This window comes from Salvelinus namaycush, unplaced genomic scaffold, assembly GCF_016432855.1.
Source record: "Salvelinus namaycush isolate Seneca unplaced genomic scaffold, SaNama_1.0 Scaffold185, whole genome shotgun sequence".
Classification (NCBI taxonomy): Eukaryota; Metazoa; Chordata; class Actinopteri; order Salmoniformes; family Salmonidae; genus Salvelinus; species Salvelinus namaycush.
In genome coordinates, this window is record NW_024058619.1 from 176,341 (window position 1) to 202,904 (window position 26,564).

At 43.2% G+C, this 26,564-nt stretch overlaps 1 protein-coding gene across 2 annotated transcripts in view; it reads left to right on the top strand.

Annotated features, from left to right (window-relative positions):
- The first annotated feature begins 15,365 nt into the window (after window positions 1–15,365).
- The window catches only part of LOC120037758 (dystroglycan-like), a 107,147-nt gene continuing 95,948 nt past the window's right edge, over window positions 15,366–26,564 (top strand). The window contains exons 1-2 of one of the 2 annotated variants that reach the window (XM_038983722.1): window positions 15,366–15,529; window positions 17,152–17,630. The gene's annotated coding sequence lies outside the window, so the exon portion shown is untranslated. The remainder of the gene's footprint in view (window positions 15,530–17,151; window positions 17,631–26,564) is intronic. The other variant, XR_005474870.1, reaches the window with a different exon arrangement.

A 26,564-nucleotide genomic window follows, 5' to 3' on the forward strand; every position in this document is an offset into this window, starting at 1 on the left:
GTGACCTGTCCTGATTCCCAGGGGCCTATGAGGGGCCAGAGAAAGAGGTGGGGAGGTGGAGATAGAGAGCTACCTACTGTGACAGTAATGGGGTTTTCCCCTAACTTTCCTAAAGCCCCTAGGCCCTAAAGGACTGCTATTAAGGTAGGGTGGGTCTTGCAGCCGCCTGGCTTTAGACGCCTCATCTGAAATTCTTTGACAGGGAGGTACACTCCTTTAGGGACTTTATTGGCTGTGGAATTACATCAAAGGTCACAGTCTGCATGCTGCCTCCTGCACTACACATCACCTCTGCCTGCCTCAGTCTCTATCTAGCTCTACACGTCTTGTTCCTGGTAAGTCTCCACTGTGCTGAGGGACTGAAAGGTATTTCACACTTGCAGATTGGGTTATTGAAGCGGCATATGATTAAACATGAAGGTGAGACGGATTAAACATGAAGGTGAGACGGATTAAACATGGTGAGACTGATTTAACATGAAGGTGAGACTGATTAAACATGAAGGTGAGACTGATTGATTGTTCCTGGTAAGTCTCCACTGTGCTGAGGGACTGAAAGGTATTTCACACTTGCAGATTGGGTTATTGAAGCGGCATATGATTAAACATGAAGGTGAGACTGATTAAACATGAAGGTGAGACTGATTTAACATGGTGAGACTGATTTAACATGAAGGTGAGACTGATTAAACATGAAGGTGAGACTGATTTAACATGGTGAGACTGATTTAACATGACGGTGAGACTGATTAAACATGAAGGTGAGACTGATTAAACATGAAGGTGAGACGGATTAAACATGAAGGTGAAACTGATTAAACATGAAGGTGAGACTGATTAAACATGAAGGTGAGACTGATTAAACATGAAGGTGAGACGGATTAAACATGAAGGTGAGACTGATTAAACATGAAGGTGAGACTGATTAAACATGAAGGTGAGACTGATTAAACATGTAGGTGAGACTGATTAAACATGAAGGTGAGACAGATTAAACATGAAGGTGAAACTGATTAAACATGAAGGTGAGACTGATTAAACATGAAAGTGAGACGGATTAAACATGAAGGTGAGACTGATTAAACATGAAGGTGAAACTGATTAAACATGAAGGTGAGACTGATTAAACACGAAGGTGAGACGGATTAAACATGAAGGTGAGACTGACTTTGTAACCTTTGTAATCATTTGGAAAATACAGTAGCTTTTAGTACAAGCCAGGTATCCCTTTTGAAAAGCGAATATTTTGACCTCATGTGGACAACCTGCTGAAATAAAGATTTAATAAAAAACAAACAGAGCCCTTTGACTGGGAATTGCCATGATGACGCACTTAATACCATTCACTGAGTCCTTCACAAGTAGAGCCGGTAACTCTGCCAATCAATCAATCAAGCCCTTTTTACATCAGCCGATGTCACAAAGTGCTCTACAGAAACCCAGTCTAAAACCCCAAACAGCAAGCAATGCAGATGTAGAAACACTCTAGAACTCTAGAACGTGTTACAAATCTCACAGCACGCGTTAAATGCTGTGTAATGTAATTTTACACCATGATAATCACACTTAGATAGACGGAGTATCTTCATGTAAAGTTGATCTGTAGAGAATGGAAGATTAGGGTAATTATTGTAGGGTAATCCCGGCGTTAATACCTGTGGTAATCTAAGAACGCTCAGCACCTCTGCGGAGAGGTGTGGATACAAGTTCACAGTAATTATTACCGTGGAACTAAAAGCTGTGATCTAGCTGAAATGTGTCAGGAAAGGGAACGTAAGACCATAGACATAGAGTACATAGAAAGGCCTTGGAACCTCTAATCCTGGATTCTATTTCAATAGAATACATAGAAAGGCCTTGGAACCTCTAATCCTGGATTCTATTTCAATAGAATACATAGAAAGGCCTTGGAACCTCTAATCCTGGATTCTATTTCAATAGAATACATAGAAAGGGCTTGGAACCCATAGAGAGGGGTTGGAACCTCTAATCATGGATTCTATTTCAATAGAATACATAGAAAGGGCTTGGAACCCATAGAGAGGGGTTGGAACCTCTAATCCTGGATTCTATTTCAATATAATATATAGAAAGGGCTTGGAACCTCTAATCCTGGATTCTATTCCAATATAATATATAGAGAGGGGTTGGAACCTCTAATCATGGATTCTATTTCAATAGAATACATAGAAAGGGCTTGGAACTTCTAATCCTGGATTCTATTTCAATATAATATATAGAGAGGGGTTGGAACCTCTAATCCTGGATTCTATTTCAATATAATATAGAGAAAGGGGTTGGAACCTCTAATCCTGGATTCTATTTCAATATAATATAGAGAAAGGGGTTGGAACCTCTAACCCTGGATTATATTTCAATAGAATACATAGAAAGGGCTTGGAACCTCTAATCCTGGATTCTATTTCAATAAAATATATAGAGAGGGGTTGGAACCTCTAATCCTGGATTCTATTTCAATATAATATAGAGAAAGGGGTTGGAACCTCTAATCCTGGATTCTATTTCAATATAATATAGAGAAAGGGGTTGGAACCTCTAACCCTGGATTCTATTTCAATGAGCAAGACAAGCTATAGTGTTGTCATCAGGACAAACATGGCATGTGCAAATTGCTTAAACAACCTATGTAAAATACACCTGCAAGGAGGACACATTATCAAAAAAGATTTGATTTGTGCATATATTAATATTTAGGTTGTCTATAACCAAGCTTGATGAGATACAGAATACGGGTGATGAGAATGAAACATGGTTAACAAAAACTGAACATTCAACTGAACATTTACTCAGGTTGCCCTATTGAATCGGCCCCTTGAGGAATCAATATGAATCAGTCTATAATGTGAATCATACAGTATATGACGTCCCTGACCGCTAAGGCAAGCCTGCATGCCGACCGGATGATGAGAAATAAGGCTTCCACATCACAACCCCACAGGACTGAGAGAGCAGAGCTAATATGCAGTATACAGTATATGGCTGTGGGTATACAGTATATGGCTGTGGGTATACAGTATATGGCTGTGGGTATACAGTATATGGCTGTGGGTATACAGTATATGGCTGTGGGTATACAGTATATGGCTGTGGGTATGCAGTATATATGGCTGTGGGTATACAGTATATGGCTGTGGGTATACAGTATATGGCTGTGGGTATACAGTATATATGGCTGTGGGTATACAGTATATGGCTGTGGGTATACAGTATATGGCTGTGGGTATACAGTATATATGGCTGTGGGTATACAGTATATGGCTGTGGGTCATGTCAGGTGAAGTTAAAGTGACCAAGTTGGTGGAAATGCTGTGATCATATCACTCAGGTGGTATTTTTTATATTTCACCTTTATTTAACCAGGTAGGCTAGTTGAGAACAAGTTCTCATTTACAACTGCGACCTGGCCAAGATAAAGCATAGCAGTGTGAACAGACAACAACACAGAGTTACACATGGAATAAACAATAAACAAGTCAATAACACAGTAGGTTTATTTTTATTTTTAAAAGATGATGTGTAGAAGCAGCAAAATAAAACAGTACATATCCTTTTTCTCTGTCTTCCTCAAACAGATACCGCTGAAGTCCTTTTCCATGCATATTGATGATCCATGAACAAAAAAAAAGGTTGATATTCAACATGTACAGTATACTTCCTTTGAACCCTCAAGAATAATCTGGCATGTCAACAGGAAGTGACGATGAGAAGGCTTCTACATCAGAGTCCTTTAAATATCTCCCATAACCTGCTGCCACTGTCATCCGTCAGCTCCATGCATATTGATGATCCATTAGCCACTGTGACCACCGTAGACCATGTGACCACGCGGGTTGACTGCCTACACGTGGAATACAACGTCTGGGCACGGATTGCTTCCCTTATAAGCATCCCCTGTTCTCTCTCATTCTGCTCTCTCTATCTTCTTTCCCTTTCTCTTTCCCCCTCTCTCCATCTATCTCAGCCATCTCTCTCTCTCTGCTCTCCATCCCCCCTCCCTCTGTCTCTTTGCGCTCCCTCCCTCTCTTCCTGCTCCCGCTCTCTCTCCCTGATTCCCCGGCTCTCTGCCTGCTCCCCCTTCTCCCTGCTCATGCTGCCAGTCCCTTTCTCTCGTCTCTTATCCCTTACCAACCTCTCTCTCTCCACCCCCCCCTCTCTCTCTCCTCTCTCTGCTCCCAGTTCCCCTCCTCCTTTCAGTGTTTTGTATCTCATTTTTATGAGGTTGAGATGCAATATTAATAAGGGAGGCAGCATATTTACTGAGATGTCCTGAGGAGGCTATTTAACTGACTGGGTCAATGGTGATTCGAAGCAGAAAACACACACCTTCACTCAGATTTTGACCATGTAAATATCTGTCTGATACATTATAATTTGCACCAGGACACCCTCAAACACATTAATAAGCAATGTCTGGGGTGATAATGTGGCTATAATATGCTACTGCAAGACAAATTATCATATGAGGTTCATGTTCATTTATACAGTACCTATAGCTGTTGGTCAATGTATGTACCTGGGTATGGCTTTGAGTATACAATAGTGTTGTCCATCAAAAATTGCCAATTCATAACTTGACATGCTAAGAAAAGCTTCCATCCAGGAAGTTCTCATTACATTATCGCTTCCAATACAGCGTTAATAACCATATTTTCCCAAATAATGAGAATGACAGAATCATCACAGAATCATCACTTTATGTGTGACAATACATTCTCTTGAGGCATAACAGATTTCAAGAAGTAAAACGGAATTGTTTTGAATGTGTCCCAAACGCCACCATACACCCTATATAGTGCACTGCTTTTGACCAGAGACCTATGGGTCCCAGTTCCCTATGGGCTGTCACACCCCGACCTTAGTTATCTATGTTTTCTGTATTATTTTGGTCAGGTCAGGGTGTGACGAGGGTGGGTATGCTTGTTTGTCTTGTCTTGGGTTTTGTATGTCTAGGTGTGTGTCTGTAGTCTAGGCATACTGTAGGTCTATGGTGGCCTGAATTGGTTCCCAATCAGAGACAGCTGTTTATCGTTGTCTCTGATTGGGGATCCTATTTAGGTTGCGAAATTTCCATTTTGGTTTTGTGGGTTCTTGTCTACGTGTAGTTACCTGTGTCAGCACTCGTTCTATATAGCTTCACGTTAGTTTGTTTAGTGTTTTTCTTCATTAAAGGAAGAATGCATTCATATCACGCTGCGCCTTGGTCTCCTCAATAACCCTATGGGTTTCTGGTCCAAAGTAAAGAACCACATAGAGAATAGGGTGCCATTTGGAACCCAGTCATTGTTGTCCCTTGGCTTTCACTAATACCTGCAACTGAAAAAGACAACAACAACAAAATAACAAGCCAATAGGATTTGAAGCCTGGCAAAGCGTAATGTTCTCTGAAGAGTTTCCCTGGTCGTCTTGTTGTTAGACACTCTCAGATGGATTGCCTCTGACGTTCACAGTGTCATACTAAACCTTTACATTTTGCTTTCCTTCTGGTTATCTCATTATTTGTCATTATACATTCTGTACATAACTCTCTCCGAGACAGTGCCTTTAATGTGAATTAACATTGAGCATAACCTCAGAAACGATCCAGCCTACACCTGAGATAATATACAGACAATTGTCCCTGATGGTATATGACAGATACGGTGGCCTTTGTTAAAACTAAACAGGAAGTGCTCTGCCGTCTGTATACATGACATTATAATGTGATCTAGCTCACGTTGTGATGGAGTACATTAGTATAATATAGCAGAAACAGTAGCCTATGTTAAACTACAGGCGGGCAATCCTCTGTACTGTAGGGTATGAATTACATTATCAGGCATTCTAGTTCAGAGAAAATGACAAATTATTCAAGACAGGGCCCGAATAATGCAGCGGTTTATTAGGAGCTGAAGCCCCAGGGGTCCAAGACCGTAGGGGTCCAAGGACCGTAGGGGGCCCAAGCCCGTAGGAGGCCCAAGACCGTAGGGGGCCCAAGCCCGTAGGGGGCCCAAGACCGTAGGGGGCCCAAGTCCGTAGGAGGCCCAAGACCGTAGGGGGCCCAAGCCCGTAGGAGGTCCAAGACCATAGGGGACCCAGGTCCGTAGGGGACCCAAGCCCGTAGGGGACCCAAGCCCGTAGGGGGCCCAAGTCCGTAGGGGGCCCAAGACCGTAGGGGGCCCAAGACCGTAGGGGGCCCAAGACCGTAGGGGGCCCAGGCAGAGAAACATTGAAATGTATATATAGATATACAAATATTTTTACTGCAACCACCAATCACATGAGCTCAATCTCAATGCTGCCCGATCTGATAATCATCAGATGTGGGGAGGAGATGAGGTAGGTGGCCCACATGGGTAACTGGGGGGCCCTGCCTCGGTTGGGTAACTGATTCAGGGCCGACCTTAGCTTTTTGGGGGCCCTAAAACACTTCAGTCGCCCCCCCCCCTCTTGACGGCAGAGAGAAAGTTAATTTTATGCAATTCTACATATTTTTTCCACGGGGTATAGAGAAAATGTTGCAGTTTTAAAGCACGTTTTCTGCAATTAGACACATTTTGCCAGGGGGGGAGAATAATTTTTTGCAGTTTTAAAGCTAATTACGTGCGGTTTATCCGGCGCAGATTCCACAGCGCATTGCATCATTATGAATCACATATCATGTTCTTAGCTCTAGACACTCTTTCAAAAATTCCCATCAAACACCAGAGTAGATTCAGGGCCCGTTCATCTGCTCAGGTGTTGCTGACACCTGCCAAATCTTACAATGCCAGGACAGGTATTTTGACATATCAGTTAACCACATTATATGTTATGGCAATCTGTCAGTCGATGACACAGTCGATGACGTTGCACGCAACCATTGGTTGAGCAGGGGAAGGCGACCTCATTCAAATTATTTTGATTGTCTTGTCCTTACATGAGCCAATCAATTTCCACAGACTGACTACACAGTAACATCACAGACTGACTGCACAGTAACATCACAGACTGACTGCACAGTAACATCACAGACTGACTGCTTAGTAACAACACAGACTGACTGCACAGTAACAACACAGACTGACTGCACAGTAACATCACAGACTGACTGCACAGTAACATCACAGACTGACTGCACAGTAACATCACAGACTGACTGCACAGTAACAACACAGACTGACTGCACAGTAACATCACAGACTGACTGCACAGTAACATCACAGACTGACTGCTTAGTAACATCACAGACTGACTGCACAGTAACAACACAGACTGACTGCTTAGTAACATCACAGACTGACTGCACAGTAACATCACAGACTGACTGCGTAGTAACAACACAGACTGACTGCACAGTAACATCACAGACTGACTGCACAGTAACAACACAGACTGACTGCTTAGTAACATCACAGACTGACTGCACAGTAACATCACAGACTGACTGCACAGTAACATCACAGACTGACTGCTTAGTAACAACACAGACTGACTGCACAGTAACATCACAGACTGACTGCTTAGTAACATCACAGACTGACTGCACAGTAACAACACAGACTGACTGCTTAGTAACATCACAGACTGACTGCACAGTAACATCACAGACTGACTGCGTAGTAACAACACAGACTGACTGCACAGTAACATCACAGACTGACAGCACAGTAACAACACAGACTGACTGCTTAGTAACATCACAGACTGACTGCACAGTAACATCACAGACTGACTGCACAGTAACATCACAGACTGACTGCTTAGTAACAACACAGACTGACTGCTTAGTAACATCACAGACTGACTGCACAGTAACAACACAGACTGACTGCACAGTAACAACACAGACTGACTACACAGTAACAACACAGACTGACTGCTTAGTAACATCACAGACTGACTGCACAGTAACATCACAGACTGACTGCGTAGTAACATCACAGACTGACTGCACAGTAACATCACAGACTGACTGCACAGTAACATCACAGACTGACTGCACAGTAACATCACAGACTGACTGCTTAGTAACATCACAGACTGACTGCACAGTAACATCACAGACTGACTGCTTAGTAACAACACAGACTGACTGCACAGTAACATCACAGACTGACTGCTTAGTAACATCACAGACTGACTGCACAGTAACATCACAGACTGACTGCACAGTAACATCACAGACTGACTGCACAGTAACATCACAGACTGACTGCACAGTAACATCACAGACTGACTGCACAGTAACAACACAGACTGACTGCACAGTAACAACACAGACTGACTGCACAGTAACATCACAGACTGACTGCACAGTAACATCACAGACTGACTGCACAGTAACATCACAGACTGACTGCACAGTAACAACACAGACTGACTGCACAGTAACATCACAGACTGACTGCACAGTAACATCACAGACTGACTGCTTAGTAACATCACAGACTGACTGCACAGTAACATCACAGACTGACTGCACAGTAACATCACAGACTGACTGCACAGTAACAACACAGACTGACTGCTTAGTAACATCACAGACTGACTGCACAGTAACAACACAGACTGACTGCACAGTAACATCACAGACTGACTGCACAGTAACATCACAGACTGACTGCACAGTAACATCACAGACTGACTGCACAGTAACATCACAGACTGACTGCACGGTAACATCACAGACTGACTGCTTAGTAGCAACACAGACTGACTGCACAGTAACATCACAGACGGACTGCACAGTAACAACACAGACTGACTGCACAGTAACAACACAGACTGACTGCACAGTAACATCACAGACTGACTGCTTAGTAACAACACAGATTGACTGCACAGTAACATCACAGACTGACTGCACAGTAACATCACAGACTGACTGCACAGTAACATCACAGACTGACTGCACAGTAACAACACAGACTGACTGCACAGTAACATCACAGACTGACTGCACAGTAACATCACAGACTGACTGCTTAGTAACATCACAGACTGACTGCACAGTAACAACACAGACTGACTGCTTAGTAACATCACAGACTGACTGCACAGTAACATCACAGACTGACTGCGTAGTAACAACACAGACTGACTGCACAGTAACATCACAGACTGACTGCACAGTAACAACACAGACTGACTGCTTAGTAACATCACAGACTGACTGCACAGTAACATCACAGACTGACTGCTTAGTAACAACACAGACTGACTGCACAGTAACATCACAGACTGACTGCTTAGTAACATCACAGACTGACTGCACAGTAACAACACAGACTGACTGCTTAGTAACATCACAGACTGACTGCACAGTAACATCACAGACTGACTGCATAGTAACAACACAGACTGACTGCACAGTAACATCACAGACTGACTGCACAGTAACAACACAGACTGACTGCTTAGTAACATCACAGACTGACTGCACAGTAACATCACAGACTGACTGCACAGTAACATCACAGACTGACTGCTTAGTAACAACACAGACTGACTGCTTAGTAACATCACAGACTGACTGCACAGTAACAACACAGACTGACTGCTTAGTAACATCACAGACTGACTGCACAGTAACATCACAGACTGACTGCGTAGTAACAACACAGACTGACTGCACAGTAACATCACAGACTGACAGCACAGTAACAACACAGACTGACTGCTTAGTAACATCACAGACTGACTGCACAGTAACATCACAGACTGACTGCACAGTAACATCACAGACTGACTGCTTAGTAACAACACAGACTGACTGCTTAGTAACATCACAGACTGACTGCACAGTAACAACACAGACTGACTGCACAGTAACAACACAGACTGACTACACAGTAACAACACAGACTGACTGCTTAGTAACATCACAGACTGACTGCACAGTAACATCACAGACTGACTGCGTAGTAACATCACAGACTGACTGCACAGTAACATCACAGACTGACTGCACAGTAACATCACAGACTGACTGCACAGTAACATCACAGACTGACTGCTTAGTAACATCACAGACTGACTGCACAGTAACATCACAGACTGACTGCTTAGTAACAACACAGACTGACTGCACAGTAACATCACAGACTGACTGCTTAGTAACATCACAGACTGACTGCACAGTAACATCACAGACTGACTGCACAGTAACATCACAGACTGACTGCACAGTAACATCACAGACTGACTGCACAGTAACATCACAGACTGACTGCACAGTAACAACACAGACTGACTGCACAGTAACAACACAGACTGACTGCACAGTAACATCACAGACTGACTGCACAGTAACATCACAGACTGACTGCACAGTAACATCACAGACTGACTGCACAGTAAATCACAGACTGACTGCACAGTAACACACAGACTGACTGCACAGTAACATCACAGACTGACTGCACAGTAACATCACAGACTGACTGCTTAGTAACATCACAGACTGACTGCACAGTAACATCACAGACTGACTGCACAGTAACATCACAGACTGACTGCACAGTAACAACACAGACTGACTGCTTAGTAACATCACAGACTGACTGCACAGTAACAACACAGACTGACTGCACAGTAACATCACAGACTGACTGCACAGTAACATCACAGACTGACTGCACAGTAACATCACAGACTGACTGCACAGTAACATCACAGACTGACTGCACGGTAACATCACAGACTGACTGCTTAGTAGCAACACAGACTGACTGCACAGTAACATCACAGACGGACTGCACAGTAACAACACAGACTGACTGCACAGTAACAACACAGACTGACTGCACAGTAACATCACAGACTGACTGCTTAGTAACAACACAGATTGACTGCACAGTAACATCACAGACTGACTGCACAGTAACATCACAGACTGACTGCACAGTAACATCACAGACTGACTGCACAGTAACATCACAGACTGACTGCACAGTAACATCACAGACTGACTGCACAGTAACATCACAGACTGACTGCACAGTAACAACACAGACTGACTGCACAGTAACATCACAGACTGACTGCACAGTAACATCACAGACTGACTGCTTAGTAACATCACAGACTGACTGCACAGTAACAACACAGACTGACTGCTTAGTAACATCACAGACTGACTGCACAGTAACATCACAGACTGACTGCGTAGTAACAACACAGACTGACTGCACAGTAACATCACAGACTGACTGCACAGTAACAACACAGACTGACTGCTTAGTAACATCACAGACTGACTGCACAGTAACATCACAGACTGACTGCTTAGTAACACACAGACTGACCGCACAGTAACATCACAGACTGACTGCTTAGTAACATCACAGACTGACTGCACAGTAACAACACAGACTGACTGCTTAGTAACATCACAGACTGACTGCACAGTAACATCACAGACTGACTGCGTAGTAACAACACAGACTGACTGCACAGTAACATCACAGACTGACTGCACAGTAACAACACAGACTGACTGCTTAGTAACATCACAGACTGACTGCACAGTAACATCACAGACTGACTGCACAGTAACATCACAGACTGACTGCTTAGTAACAACACAGACTGACTGCTTAGTAACATCACAGACTGACTGCACAGTAACAACACAGACTGACTGCACAGTAACAACACAGACTGACTACACAGTAACAACACAGACTGACTGCTTAGTAACACCACAGACTGACTGCACAGTAACATCACAGACTGACTGCACAGTAACATCACAGACTGACTGCACAGTAACAACACAGACTGACTGCACAGTAACATCACAGACTGACTGCTTAGTAACATCACAGACTGACTGCACAGTAACATCACAGACTGACTGCTTAGTAACAACACAGACTGACTGCACAGTAACAACACAGACTGACTGCACAGTAACATCACAGACTGACTGCTTAGTAACAACACAGACTGACTGCACAGTAACAACACAGACTGACTGCACAGTAACATCACAGACTGACTGCTTAGTAACATCACAGACTGACTGCACAGTAACAACACAGACTGACTGCACAGTAACAACACAGACTGACTGCTTAGTAACATCACAGACTGACTGCTTAGTAACAACACAGACTGACTGCACAGTAACATCACAGACTGACTGCTTAGTAACAACACAGACTGACTGCACAGTAACATCACAGACTGACTGCACAGTAACATCACAGACTGACTGCACAGTAACATCACAGACTGACTGCACAGTAACATCACAGACTGACTGCTTAGTAACAACACAGACTGACTGCACAGTAACAACACAGACTGACTGCACAGTAACATCACAGACTGACTGCTTAGTAACAACACAGACTGACTGCACAGTAACATCACAGACTGACTGCACAGTAACATCACAGACTGACTGCACAGTAACAACACAGACTGACTGCACAGTAACATCACAGACTGACTGCACAGTAACATCACAGACTGACTGCACAGTAACAACACAGACTGACTGCACAGTAACAACACAGACTGACTGCACAGTAACATCACAGACTGACTGCTTAGTAACAACACAGACTGACTGCACAGTAACATCACAGACTGACTGCACAGTAACATCACAGACTGACTGCACAGTAACAACACAGACTGACTGCACAGTAACATCACAGACTGACTGCACAGTAACATCACAGACTGACTGCACAGTAACATCACAGACTGACTGCACAGTAACAACACAGACTGACTGCGTAGTAACATCACAGACTGACTGCACAGTAACATCACAGACTGACTGCACAGTAACAACACAGACTGACTGCACAGTAACATCACAGACTGACTGCACAGTAACATCACAGACTGACTGCACAGTAACATCACAGACTGACTGCACAGTAACATCACAGACTGACTGCACAGTAACATCACAGACTGACTGCTTAGTAACAACACAGACTGACTGCACAGTAACATCACAGACTGACTGCACAGTAACATCACAGACTGACTGCTTAGTAACAACACAGACTGACTGCTTAGTAACAACACAGACTGACTGCACAGTAACAACACAGACTGACTGCTTAGTAACAACACAGACTGACTGCACAGTAACATCACAGACTGACTGCACAGTAACATCACAGACTGACTGCACAGTAACAACACAGACTGACTGCACAGTAACAACACAGACTGACTGCTTAGTAACAACACAGACTGACTGCACAGTAACAACACAGACTGACTGCACAGTAACATCACAGACTGACTGCTCAGTAACATCACAGACTGACTGCACAGTAACATCACAGACTGACTGCACAGTAACATCACAGACTGACTGCTCAGTAACATCACAGACTGACTGCACAGTAACATCACAGACTGACTGCTTAGTAACAACACAGACTGACTGCACAGTAACATCACAGACTGACTGCACAGTAACAACACAGACTGACTGCTTAGTAACATCACAGACTGACTGCACAGTAACATCACAGACTGACTGCACAGTAACATCACAGACTGACTGCACAGTAACATCACAGACTGACTGCACAGTAACATCACAGACTGACTGCTTAGTAACAACACAGACTGACTGCACAGTAACATCACAGACTGACTGCACAGTAACAACACAAACTGACTGCACAGTAACATCACAGACTGACTGCACAGTAACATCACAGACTGACTGCACAGTAACATCACAGACTGACTGCACAGTAACAACACAGACTGACTGCACAGTAACATCACAGACTGACTGCTTAGTAACATCACAGACTGACTGCACAGTAACATCACAGACTGACTGCTTAGTAACAACACAGACTGACTGCACAGTAACAACACAGACTGACTGCACAGTAACATCACAGACTGACTGCTTAGTAACAACACAGACTGACTGCACAGTAACAACACAGACTGACTGCACAGTAACATCACAGACTGACTGCTTAGTAACATCACAGACTGACTGCACAGTAACAACACAGACTGACTGCACAGTAACATCACAGACTGACTGCACAGTAACAACACAGACTGACTGCACAGTAACATCACAGACTGACTGCACAGTAACATCACAGACTGACTGCACAGTAACATCACAGACTGACTGCACAGTAACATCACAGACTGACTGCACAGTAACATCACAGACTGACTGCACAGTAACATCACAAACTGACTGCACAGTAACAACACAGACTGACTGCACAGTAACATCACAGACTGACTGCACAGTAACATCACAGACTGACTGCTTAGTAACATCACAGACTGACTGCTTAGTAACATCACAAACTGACTGCACAGTAACATCACAGACTGACTGCGCAGTAACATCACAGACTGACTGCACAGTAACAACTGTATTATCTTTTACCAGATCGAATGTGTTATTTTCTCCTACATTCGTTTCACATTTCCATAAACTTCTAAGTGTTTCCTTTCAAATGGGACCAAGAAAATGCATATCCTTGCTTCAGGGCCTGAGCTACAGGCAGTTAGATTTGGGTATGACATTTTTAGGCGAAAAAAAAAAGAAAAAAAAAAGGGGCTGATCCTTAAGAGGTTTTTAACAATTTGTTATATAGTCATTTAGCAGTTATTTTGGGTTCTTAATAGTGCCAACTGTTGTCAAAAGGGTTCGGTAAATACATTTGATTGATTCAATGGTTGACTGATCGATTGGATTATTTATTATTAGTAATAACATGGAATTGAATGGGATCTTTTGTTTCCATTCTATTCTACTCTATTCTATTTTATTATATTCTACTGTATTCTACTATATTCTATTTTATTCTATTCTATTATATTCTACTGTATTCTACTCTATTCTATTTTATTATATTCTATTATATTCCACTGTATTCTACTCTATTCTATTTTATTCTATTCTATTATATTCTACTGTATTCTACTCTATTCTATTTTATTATATTCTATTATATTCTACTGTATTCTACTGTATTCTATTTTATTCTATTCTATTATGTTCTACTGTATTCTACTGTATTCTATTTTATTATATTCTATTATATTCTACTGTATTCTAGTCTGTTCTATTTTATTATATTCTATTATATTCTATTATATTCTACTGTATTCTACTCTATTCTATTCTATTATATTCTACTGTATTCTACTCTATTCTATTTTATTATATTCTACTGTATTCTAGTCTGTTCTATTCTATTCAATCCTATTCTATTCTATTCAACCCCATTCTAGGCTAATCATGTTCATGTGTTTGGGTGACTGTGGTAAAGGTCTGAAATACTATGCATATTTATTTTTCCACTAGGCTTCTGCTTAATGTCAGACATATTTTTGAGAACGGTGGAAATAAAGGTGGAGAGACAATTTGGGGCGGAGTAATTCTACGTCCCTCCCACTCAGGCCAGTGGAGTGGAGGAGAATTAATTCCTAAAGGGCTGGCTCTGGCTCCTCCGACAGAGCTCAAAGACGTAGCTAGGAGGCATTTGTGTGCGTCTCAGGGAAAGAGAGAGACAGAGAGAGAGAGGTCGTGGGGTGAGACAGGGATGCAGCTTAAGCCCCACCCTCTTCAACATATATATCAATGAATTGGCGCGAGCATTAGAACAGTCTGCAGCACCCGGTCTCACCCTACTAGAATCCGAAGTCAAATGTCTACTGTTTGCTGATGATCTGGTGCTTCTGTCACCAACCAAGGAGGGCCTACAACAGCACCTAGATCTTCTGCACAGATTCTGTCAGACCTGGGCCCTGACAGTAAATCTCAGTAAGACCAAAATAATGGTGTTCCAAAAAAGGTCCAGTCGCCAGGACCACAAATTCCATCTAGACACCGTTGCCCTAGAGCACACAAAAAACTATACATACCTCGGCCTAAACATCAGCACCACAGGTAGCTTCCACAGAGCTGTGAACGATCTGAGAGACAAGGCAAGAAGGGCATTCTATGCCATCAAAAGGAACATAAATTTCAACATACCAATTAGGATCTGGCTAAAAATACTTGAATCAGTCATAGAGCCCATTGCCCTTTATGGTTGTGAGGTCTGGGGTCCGCTCACCAACCAAGATTTCACAAAATGGGACAAACACCAAATTGAGACTCTGCATGCAGAATTCTGCAAAAATATCCTCCGTGTACAACGTAGAACACCAAATAATGCATGCAGAGCAGAATTAGGCCGATACCCACTAAATATCAAAATCCAGAAAAGAGCCGTTAAATTCTACAACCACCTAAAAGGAAGCGATTCCCAAACCTTCCATAACAAAGCCATCACCTACAGAGAGATGAACCTGGAGAAGAGTCCCCTAAGCAAGCTGGTCCTAGGGCTCTGTTCACAAACACAAACACACCCCACAGAGCCCCAGGACAACAGCACAATTAGACCCAACCAAATCATGAGAAAACAAAAAGATAATTACTTGACACATTGGAAAGAATTAACAAAAAAACAGAGCAAACTAGAATGCTATTTGGCCCTAAACAGAGAGTACACAGTGGCAGAATACCTGACCACTGTGACTGACCCAAACTTAAGGAAAGCTTTGACTATGTACAGACTCAGTGAGCATAGCCTTGCTATTGAGAAAGGCCGCCGTAGGCAGACATGGCTCTCAAGAGAAGACAGGCTATGTGCTCACTGCCCACAAAATGAGGTGGAAACTGAGCTGCACTTCCTAACCTCCTGCCCAATGTATGACCATATTAGAGAGACATATTTCCCTCAGATTACACAGATCCACAAAGAATTTGAAAACAAATCCAATTTTGATAAACTCCCATATCTACTGGGTGAAATTCCACAGTGTGCCATCACAGCAGCAAGATTTGTGACCTGTTGCCACAAGAAAAGGGCAACCAGTGAAGAACAAACACCATTGTAAATACAACCCATATTTATGCTTATTTATTTTAACTTGTGTGCTTTAACCATTTGTACATTGTTACAACACTGTATATATATAATATGACATTTGTAATGTCTTTCTTGTTTTGAAACTTCTGTATGTGTAATGTTTACTGTTAATTTGTATTGTTTATTTCACTTTTGTGTATTATCTACCTCACTTGCTTTGGCAATGTTAACACATGTTTCCCATGCCAATAAAGCCCCTTGAATTGAATTGAATTGAATTGAGAGAGAGAGAGAGAGAGAGAGCGAGAGAGAAAGAAAGAGAGGGAGAAAGCTGGCTAAATGAGTGTAGACCTCTCTAGCTGATCCGGGAGGTTGTTTTGCCACTTAGCCCGTCATGTGATTGCCCTGGGCTTGTTATCCTTCGGTTTTTCTTTTTTTTGTTAACTTGATCTTCAGAAGCAGTCTACCTACCACCGCAGAGAAGCCAAGTAGGCTAGGACTTGTAATCAAATACCGCTGGTGCGTTTTTTAGTAGGGTAGGCTAGGGCTTCTGCGTTCCAAAAGGGTGGTGGACCCGAACACAAGCTTCCTGTGGAGACTCACTACCATCTAGCAAAGGCAACAGCGGAACACCTTAATACTTGTTGGAGACGTCCAGAGAAGGAGTGCCTCTCGCTACACCTGGGTCGTTGCAGCTGGGTCTTCTTTTCAGTCCTTCTACAAAGAAGAGGATTTCAAGGAATATAATATATGCCACAGATTAAAAAGGTCAGTTCCCGATATATAACGGCTTCATATTTTTTTTTTAAATCTAAAAAATCTCTGCTTCTGTCTTCTTCCTTCATGATTATTGGGTGTACTGATCTAGTCTGCCGGCTCTGTCAGTGAAAGTGTTTGAGAATAGCGAGAACACTCAAGGAGAAGGAGAGCGATCATTCTTAGTCTCCCTTCTGTGGATACAAACACGAGAGGACGGGCAAGTCAACATACGATTGAGTTTGAGATACACGTTTAGCTAAGCAAACTAATGTGAATTCGGTGAATGCAATCGGGTAAGTGTATATACGGATAGCTAATTGGTGCATTTTTTAGCTACAGAACGGGAAACTTGAGCAAGCCATAGCCAGATATCTGGCTGTAGCTATCTAGCATTGGCTGAGGTGGGTCCTCCGCGGTAGCTAGCTATTAAGCCTTCTCTTCTGCCTGCTTCTTAGCTAGCTTCTATTTCAGACCTCACGGTTTTGCCCTTCGCAGCTGCTGGTGTTAGTCACGTCGCTGCTGGCCGTTTCAGGGCTTTCAAACTGGGCTAAAAACAGGTGCATATGTGCAAGGACATATGTGGTGACTGTACGAGATGGTAATGCGCGAACGTACTGTATGTAGTTAGCTAATAACATTGGTTTACTATTTATTTAACCGATTATCGTGGGTTTCTATGGTGTTACTACAGTTATATCGCTATCCCACTTAATTATTAGGACTGTACAGTGAGATTTGCAAGGTGAAGTTATGGCTAGCGATATAACTTTAGTTATATCAGCATTATTGCATTTCTACTTTTCATGGCCTGCCTTGGAAATGTTGTTTAAATTTAGCCTACTATACTGTCTAATAGTTTATTAGATTACATTAACCATATGTTATATAATGTTCCCGTTAGATTACAGTAAACAAACGTTATATAATGTTACGTTAGATTACAGTAACCATACGTTATATAATGGTACGTTAGATTAGCTGAGTAGACTCATTAATACTTTTCATCTTCATCTACAATATAGATGTGGTTTATATGAATAAATCCTACTAGTTGATCGTATTCTTCCCAATGTTATTGCACTATAGCCACCGATTTGCTCAAAACATTTATTAGGTGGCTAGATCCAATTCCACATTATGTCAGGCTAGAGGAGCCAGTAGCTATTTATTTAATGTAGGTTAAAGCTATTTGTTTTCCGTTCATGTGCACACATGTGCTTTTCTTGCGTTGTGAGAGAACAGTTGAGGGTCCAATTTTGGTTACGTTGAATACAAAAAATGAGGCAGGATGCGTTAGATGTTGTGCATCACCGCTCTGTAACATTTTACTGCAATCTTACAATGTAACGCAGTCATCTCGATACCGCTACTGTTTGATTCACATCAAAATACCACACGGCTTGGTTCAATAATACAAGTGTGTTATAATTTTACCGTGGGATGTGTTTTAATATTTGACTCACGTCCCCTTCTCCATGGAGACGTTTGAAACCTTCCATCGGGGGGTATATCTCTAATCTCTGTATGGCCCGAACGCGAAAAAGCTTTCTCTCGGTGTGAGGACAGACAACCATATGTCGGAAACATTTATGAAGGCGGCGACAGTACGACCACACTTTCATTCTTTAGAAACCCCTTTTGGTTTCAATATGTTTGTGTGGTCCTTTAAAAAAAATAAAAAAATCTTGATAACATCACACTTGTTAAAAAAATAATAATAATCTTTCGAGGTATTTGTTTGTGAGTCTCTATGGTATTTTTACATGACCTATCTGAGTGTTTTTCCCTGAGGTGCACTAAAACACTTAGGAATATAAATCGATTAGTGTTTATTTTTTATTTTTTATGTGCAAACACCCAATAGACCATTGTATGTTTGTTTATTGTTCTGATTCACTGGGAGGTGTTGGTCCAAAATTATTCATAGCCTATTTAGTCATAGATACTTGAAACCTTGGCGGTTTGCCTGTTAGGAGTGGCACTGCATTCGGAGGCTTAAACTGTTTCTAATGAAGCATTATAAACTGGGTGGTTCCAGCCCTGGAGGCTGATTGACTGACAGCCGTGGTATATGAGACCGTTATACCATGGTTATGACAAAAACATTTTGTTTTTATTGCTCTAATTACTTTAGTGACCAGTTTATAATAGCAGTAAGGCACCTCAGGGGTTTAACATAAGGCCCGAGGGGGTGTGGTGTATGGCCAATATACCACGGCTAAGGGCTGTTCTTACCCACAACGCAATGCGGAGTGCCTGGATACAGCCCGTAGCCGTTATATACTTGGTCATATACCACAAACCCCCAAGGTGCCTTATTGCTATTATAAACTGGTTACCAATGTAATTAGAGCAGTAAAACATTTTTTGTCACACCAATGGTATACGGTCTGATATACCGTGTCTACGGCTGTCAGCCAATCAGCATTCAAGGCTTGAAAAACCACGTTTATAATAATGAACAACAGCAGTGACATATTGAGTAGCCTTTGCCGAATCCCCAACAACCAACCAGATGTTCCGGTTTTCAGGGGAAATGGAGAGAGCTTGTGACTTGACTTCCCGCTTTTGGACGTTAACAACGTGACACCATAGATTATCCATTATATTAACCAGATGCTGTAGTGGCCGCTCTAAGAAGTCAAGTAAATGATCTTCAAAAATGGAAGGCAGCTGGGGAAGAGGCAAGATCAGGTGGGACCGTTCTAGCCAATGAGAGGGCAAATACGTGTGTGAACAACAGGTACAACGGTTTCCATTAGTTACTACAGTCACAAAGTCAAAATTTGCAATGTATTGTAAAAATTCATGAAAACCAAACATTTTACTTTTTGGTTTTAATGGTTGGGGTTAGGCGTAAGGTTAGCAGTGTGGTTAAGATTAGACTTGGGTTTAAAATGAAATTTTAAGAAGATCAATTGTAGAAATAGGCGGGGTTTATGACTTTGTGGTTGTGGTAACAAGTGACAACCAGGCACAACTCTGACATATAAAATGTTTTTTTTTCTCAAAGTTTCCGGGATGTAACATGTCCTACTTATATCAGTACACCCGTAACATCCTAATCATTATGAATATTCTGTTAGATCAAAAACATCACACTGTAACGGTGGTCCTCCTCCTCTTCAACCGAAAAGGAGGAGTATTGAGGGAACCAAGGCGCAGCGTAGTGAAATGACATATTTATTGAACACGACGGAAAAACAAACTAAACTTGTATAAACAAACAAAACAAATAAACGATGCAGACAGACCTGAACGACGAACTTACATATAACGTGAAGAACGCAATGAACAGGAACAGACTACATAAAACGAACAAACCGCAAACAGTCCCGTATGGTGCAAACATATACACAGACACAGGAGACAACCACCCACAACGAACACTGTGAAAACGCCTACCTAAATATGACTCTTAATTAGAGGAACGCCAAACACCTGCCTCTAATTAAGAGCCATACCAGGCAACCCAATAAACCAACATAGAAACAGAAAACATAGAATGCCCACCCAAACTCACGTCCTGACCAACTAACACATATAACTAACAGAAAACAGGTCAGGAACGTGACACACACGTTGCAAATAAGCCATACATTTTTTGGGGTTAACCAAATTTCAACACTCTCATTGACCTCTATAGAAAAACTCCTTACTTGGTGAGTGAAAAAAATCAAATACAAAATGGCGACACTTCCATCTTAACTCCTCCTCCACAGTTACTGGATTGGTTGAACAATGCAGAAGAGAAACTCCCCCAACAGTTTTTTTTCTCCTTATCGTCAAGACCAGTATGTAGGGGGATCTATTTTCAGGTGTTTCTTTTACGTTTGCTACGCTAGGTTACATATTGAGAGACAAGAGGTGTATACAATTATGTCCTCTTGTCCTATTTTCAGGTGGGTTGTTTTTTAAAACATTTTATTGGTTTGTGGCTCTCCACTTTCAGTGTTTTTTTTTTTTTACGTCTGGAAACAAGATAAGATATTTCGTTTGCTTTGGTTTGGCCGTTCATTTCTATGCCTTCGCTATTTGATGACACAACATTGATGTAGTACCTCAGAGAGCTGCTCTGTAATTAAATAATCAATGGGACGTGCTTTTAGTAGTGACTTGGAATGCATTCTGGACACTGAAAACAATGCACAAGTCCCAACCAGCACCCTATTCCCTTTACAACACAGGGGGCTCTGGTTAAAAGTAGTGCTTTATGGAGTAGGGAATAGACTGCCGTTCGGACCACAATAGATTAGTAATATGGTAGTACCACCTCTCCATGACCCTAATACATCATGTAGTAATATAGTAGTACCTCCTCTCCATGACCCTAATACATCATGTAGTAATATAGTAGTACCACCTCTCCATGACCCTAATACATCATGTAGTAATATAGTAGTACCTCCTCTCCATGACCCTAATACATCATGTAGTAATATAGTAGTACCACCTCTCCATGACCCTAATACATCATGTAGTAATATACGGCCGGATGTGATGCAGCCTGGATCTGCTGTTGAGCTGTTGTCTTGTCTTCCTGTGAGCGGTAGCAGCTGTTGTCGTCCTGTGAGCGGTAGCAGCTGTTGTCTTGTCTTCCTGTGAGCGGTAGCAGCTGTTGTCTTCCTGTGAGCGGTAGCAGCTGTTGTCGTCCTGTGAGCGGTAGCAGCTGTTGTCTTGTCTTCCTGTGAGCGGTAGCAGCTGTTGTCGTCCTGTGAGCGGTAGCAGCTGTTGTCTTCCTGTGAGCGGTAGCAGCGGTTGTCTTGTCTTCCTGTGAGCGGTAGCAGCTGTTGTCGTCCTGTGAGCGGTAGCAGCTGTTGTCGTCCTGTGAGCGCTAGCAGCTGTTGTCTTCCTGTGAGCGGTAGCAGCGGTTGTCTTCATGTGAGCGGTAGCAGCTGTTGTCTTCCTGTGAGCGGTAGCAGCTGTTGTCTTGTTTATCGTCCTGTGAGCGCTAGCAGCTGTTGTCTTGTTTATCGTCCTGTGAGCGGTAGCAGCTGTTGTCTTGTTTATCGTCCTGTGAGCGCTAGCAGCTGTTGTCTTGTTTATCGTCCTGTGAGCGCTAGCAGCTGTTGTCTTGTTTATCGTCCTGTGAGCGCTAGCAGCTGTTGTCTTGTTTATCGTCCTGTGAGCGCTAGCAGCTGTTGTCTTGTTTATCGTCCTGTGAGCGGTAGCAGCTGTTGTCTTGTTTATCGTCCTGTGAGCGGTAGCAGCTGTTGTCTTGTTTATTGTCCTGTGAGCGGTAGCAGCTGTTGTCTTGTTTATCGTCCTGTGAGCGGTAGCAGCTGTTGTCTTGTTTATCGTCCTGTGAGCGGTAGCAGCTGTTGTCTTGTTTATCGTCCTGTGAGCGGTAGCAGCTGTTGTCTTGTTTATCGTCCTGTGAGCGGTAGCAGCTGTTGTCTTGTTTATCGTCCTGTGAGCGGTAGCAGCTGTTGTCTTGTTTATCGTCCTGTGAGCGGTAGCAGCTGTTGTCTTGTTTATCGTCCTGTGAGCGGTAGCAGCTGGTGTCTTGTTTATCGTCCTGTGAGCGGTAGCAGCAGTTGTCTTGTTTATCGTGCTGTGAGCGCTAGCAGCTGTTGTCTTGTTTATCGTCCTGTGAGCGGTAGCAGCTGTTGTCTTGTTTATCGTCCTGTGAGCGGTAGCAGCCGCCTTCTGAGGCAGCACCACTTTCTCCATGATTCCCAAATACCACCCTATTCCCTATATAGTGCACTACTTTTGTCAGGGCCCCATTCTAAAGTAGTGCACCATATAAGATATAGGGTGCTATTTGGATCACTGCCTCTGTCTGCTGAAGTACACACAGCGCTGTGTAATAGTCCTTCAGCTGCAGCAGTCGTCTGGAGCCTAACCTACATGTTCCTGCTCTGTTGTCTGTAAATAACCTGCGGTGAGTTGTCTTAAAGGGTATGGGGAAAGGTTTAGGAGCGAGTCATGCATGCCCCTTTAATGATCCGTCTGCAGTGAAGCAGTAGAAAGCAACAAAGTTACTGGATACAGAAGGAAACTAAGGTAGATTCTGACTTTTCAGTAGGAAAGTGAAGCCATAACAACAAATGTAGCTCCACATGTAATAATGTGTAAATACTGGCATCCCCCTTCTCCTCTTTTCAGAACATAAAGTGGTTCAACTTTTGTAAAAGGTTGAAAGGTACCGTAGCTGTATTCTCCCAACTAAAAAGGGTTCCTTGAGGGTTATTTTGTTGGGTGAAAAAAAGAAGAAGTTCTGCCTGGAATTACAAAAGGGTTTTCTGACCCACAGGCACAAGCCGACGAACACTTTATATAATAAGATAATAGTGGGTTCTTATATTTGTCCGATTGTCACACATGTACAAGTGTGTATTGATACATATGTGTGAATTGGAAATGTTTTTGTGTTTGTTTGTTGCATGTACTACCTCTCCCTGAGACACCCTCATGGAGAGTGGGGTGACTGCCAGGGTCTGCCGTTATCAATGGCAACGCTTGAGCAATTAGGGTTAGGCCTAAGTGCCTTTCTCGAGTGCATATCGACAGATTCTGGGTTACTGGTCTAACACTCTAACCGCTAGGCTACCTGCCGCCTCTACACTCTAACCGCTAGGCTACCTGCCGCCTCTACACTCTAACCGCTAGGCTACCTGCCGCCTCTACACTCTAACCGCTAGGCTACCTGCCGCCTCTACACTCTAACCGCTAGGCTACCTGCCGCCTCTACACTCTAACCGCTAGGCTACCTGCCGCCTCTACACTCTAACCGCTAGGCTACCTGCCTCCTCTACACTCTAACCACTAGGCTACCTGCCGCCTCTACACTCTAACCGCTAGGCTACATGCCGCCTCTACACTCTAACCGCTAGGCTACCTGCCGCCTCTACACTCTAACCGCTAGGCTACCTGCCGCCTCTACACTCTAACCGCTAGGCTACCTGCCGCCACTACACTCTAACCGCTAGGCTACCTGCCTCCTCTACACTCTAACCGCTAGGCTACCTGCCTCCTCTACACTCTAACCGCTAGGCTACCTGCCGCCACTACACTCTAACCGCTAGGCTACCTGCCGCCTCTACACTCTAACCACTAGGCTACCTGCCGCCTCTACACTCTAACCGCTAGGCTACCTGCCGCCTCTACACTCTAACCGCTAGGCTACCTGCCGCCTCTACACTCTAACCGCTAGGCTACCTGCCGCCTCTACACTCTAACCGCTAGGCTACCTGCCGCCTCTACACTCTAACCGCTAGGCTACCTGCCGCCTCTACACTCTAACCGCTAGGCTACCTGCCGCCTCTACACTCTAACCGCTAGGCTACCTGCCGCCTCTACACTCTAACCGCTAGGCTACCTGCCGCCTCTACACTCTAACCGCTAGGCTACCTGCCGCCTTGATGGTTCTAGGTAAAACATGTTGTATTGATTTAAAAGGAGGATTCAAACTGGACTTCTGGAGGTAATAGGACTAGTTCTGTACAGATGGTTAGGACTGGTTCTGTACAGATAGTTAGGATAGGACTGGTTCTGTACAGACGGTTAGGATAGGACTGGTTCTGTACTGATGGTTAGGACTGGTTCTGTACAGATAGTTAGGATAGGACTGGTTCTGTACAGACGGTTAGGATAGGACTGGTTCTGCACAGACGGTTAGGATAGGACTGGTTCTGTACTGATGGTTAGGACTGGTTCTGTACAGATAGTTAGGATAGGACTGGTTCTGTACTGATGGTTAGGACTGGTTCTGTACAGATAGTTAGGATAGGACTGGTTCTGTACAGACGGTTAGGATAGGACTGGTTCTGCACAGACGGTTAGGATAGGACTGGTTCTGTACTGACGGATAGGACTGGTTCTGTACAGATAGTTAGGATAGGACTGGTTCTGTACAGATGGTTAGGACTGGTTCTGTACAGATAGTTAGGATAGGACTGGTTCTGTACTGATGGTTAGGATAGGACTGGTTCTGTACAGATGGTTAGGATAGGACTGGTTCTGTACAGACGGCTAGGACTGGTTCTGTACAGATAGTTAGGATAGGACTGGTTCTGTACTGATGGTTAGGAAAGGACTGGTTCTGTACAGATGGTTAGGATAGGACTGGTTCTGTACTGATAGTTAGGATAGGACTGGTTATGTACAGATGGTTAGGACTGGTTCTGTACAGATAGTTAGGATAGGACTGGTTCTGTACTGATGGTTAGGATAGGACTAGTTATGTACTGACGGTTAGGATAGGACTGGTTCTGTACAGACGGTTAGGATAGGACTAGTTATGTACTGATAGTTAGGATAGGACTAGTTATGTACAGATAGTTAGGATAGGACTAGTTATGTACAGACGGATAGGACTGGTTCTGTACAGATAGTTAGGATAGGACTGGTTCTGTACAGACGGTTAGGATAGGACTAGTTATGTACAGACGGATAGGACTGGTTCTGTACAGATAGTTAGGATAGGACTAGTTATGTACTGATAGTTAGGATAGGACTAGTTATGTACTGATAGTTAGGATAGGACTAGTTATGCACAGACGGTTAGGATAGGACTGGTTCTGTACAGACGGTTAGGATAGGACTGGTTCTGTACTGATAGTTAGGATAGGACTGGTTCTGTACTGATAGTTAGGATAGGACTGGTTCTGTACAGATGGTTAGGATAGGACTGGTTCTGTACTGATAGTTAGGATAGGACTGGTTCTGTACAGACGGTTAGGATAGGACTGGTTCTGTACAGACGGTTAGGATAGGACTGGTTCTGTACAGACGGTTAGGATAGGACTGGTTCTGTACTGATAGTTAGGATAGGACTGGTTCTGTACTGACGGTTAGGATAGGACTGGTTCTGTACTGACGGTTAGGATAGGACTAGTTATGTACTGATGGTTAGGATAGGACTGGTTCTGTACTGACGGTTAGGATAGGACTAGTTATGTACTGATGGTTAGGATAGGACTAGTTATGTACAGACGG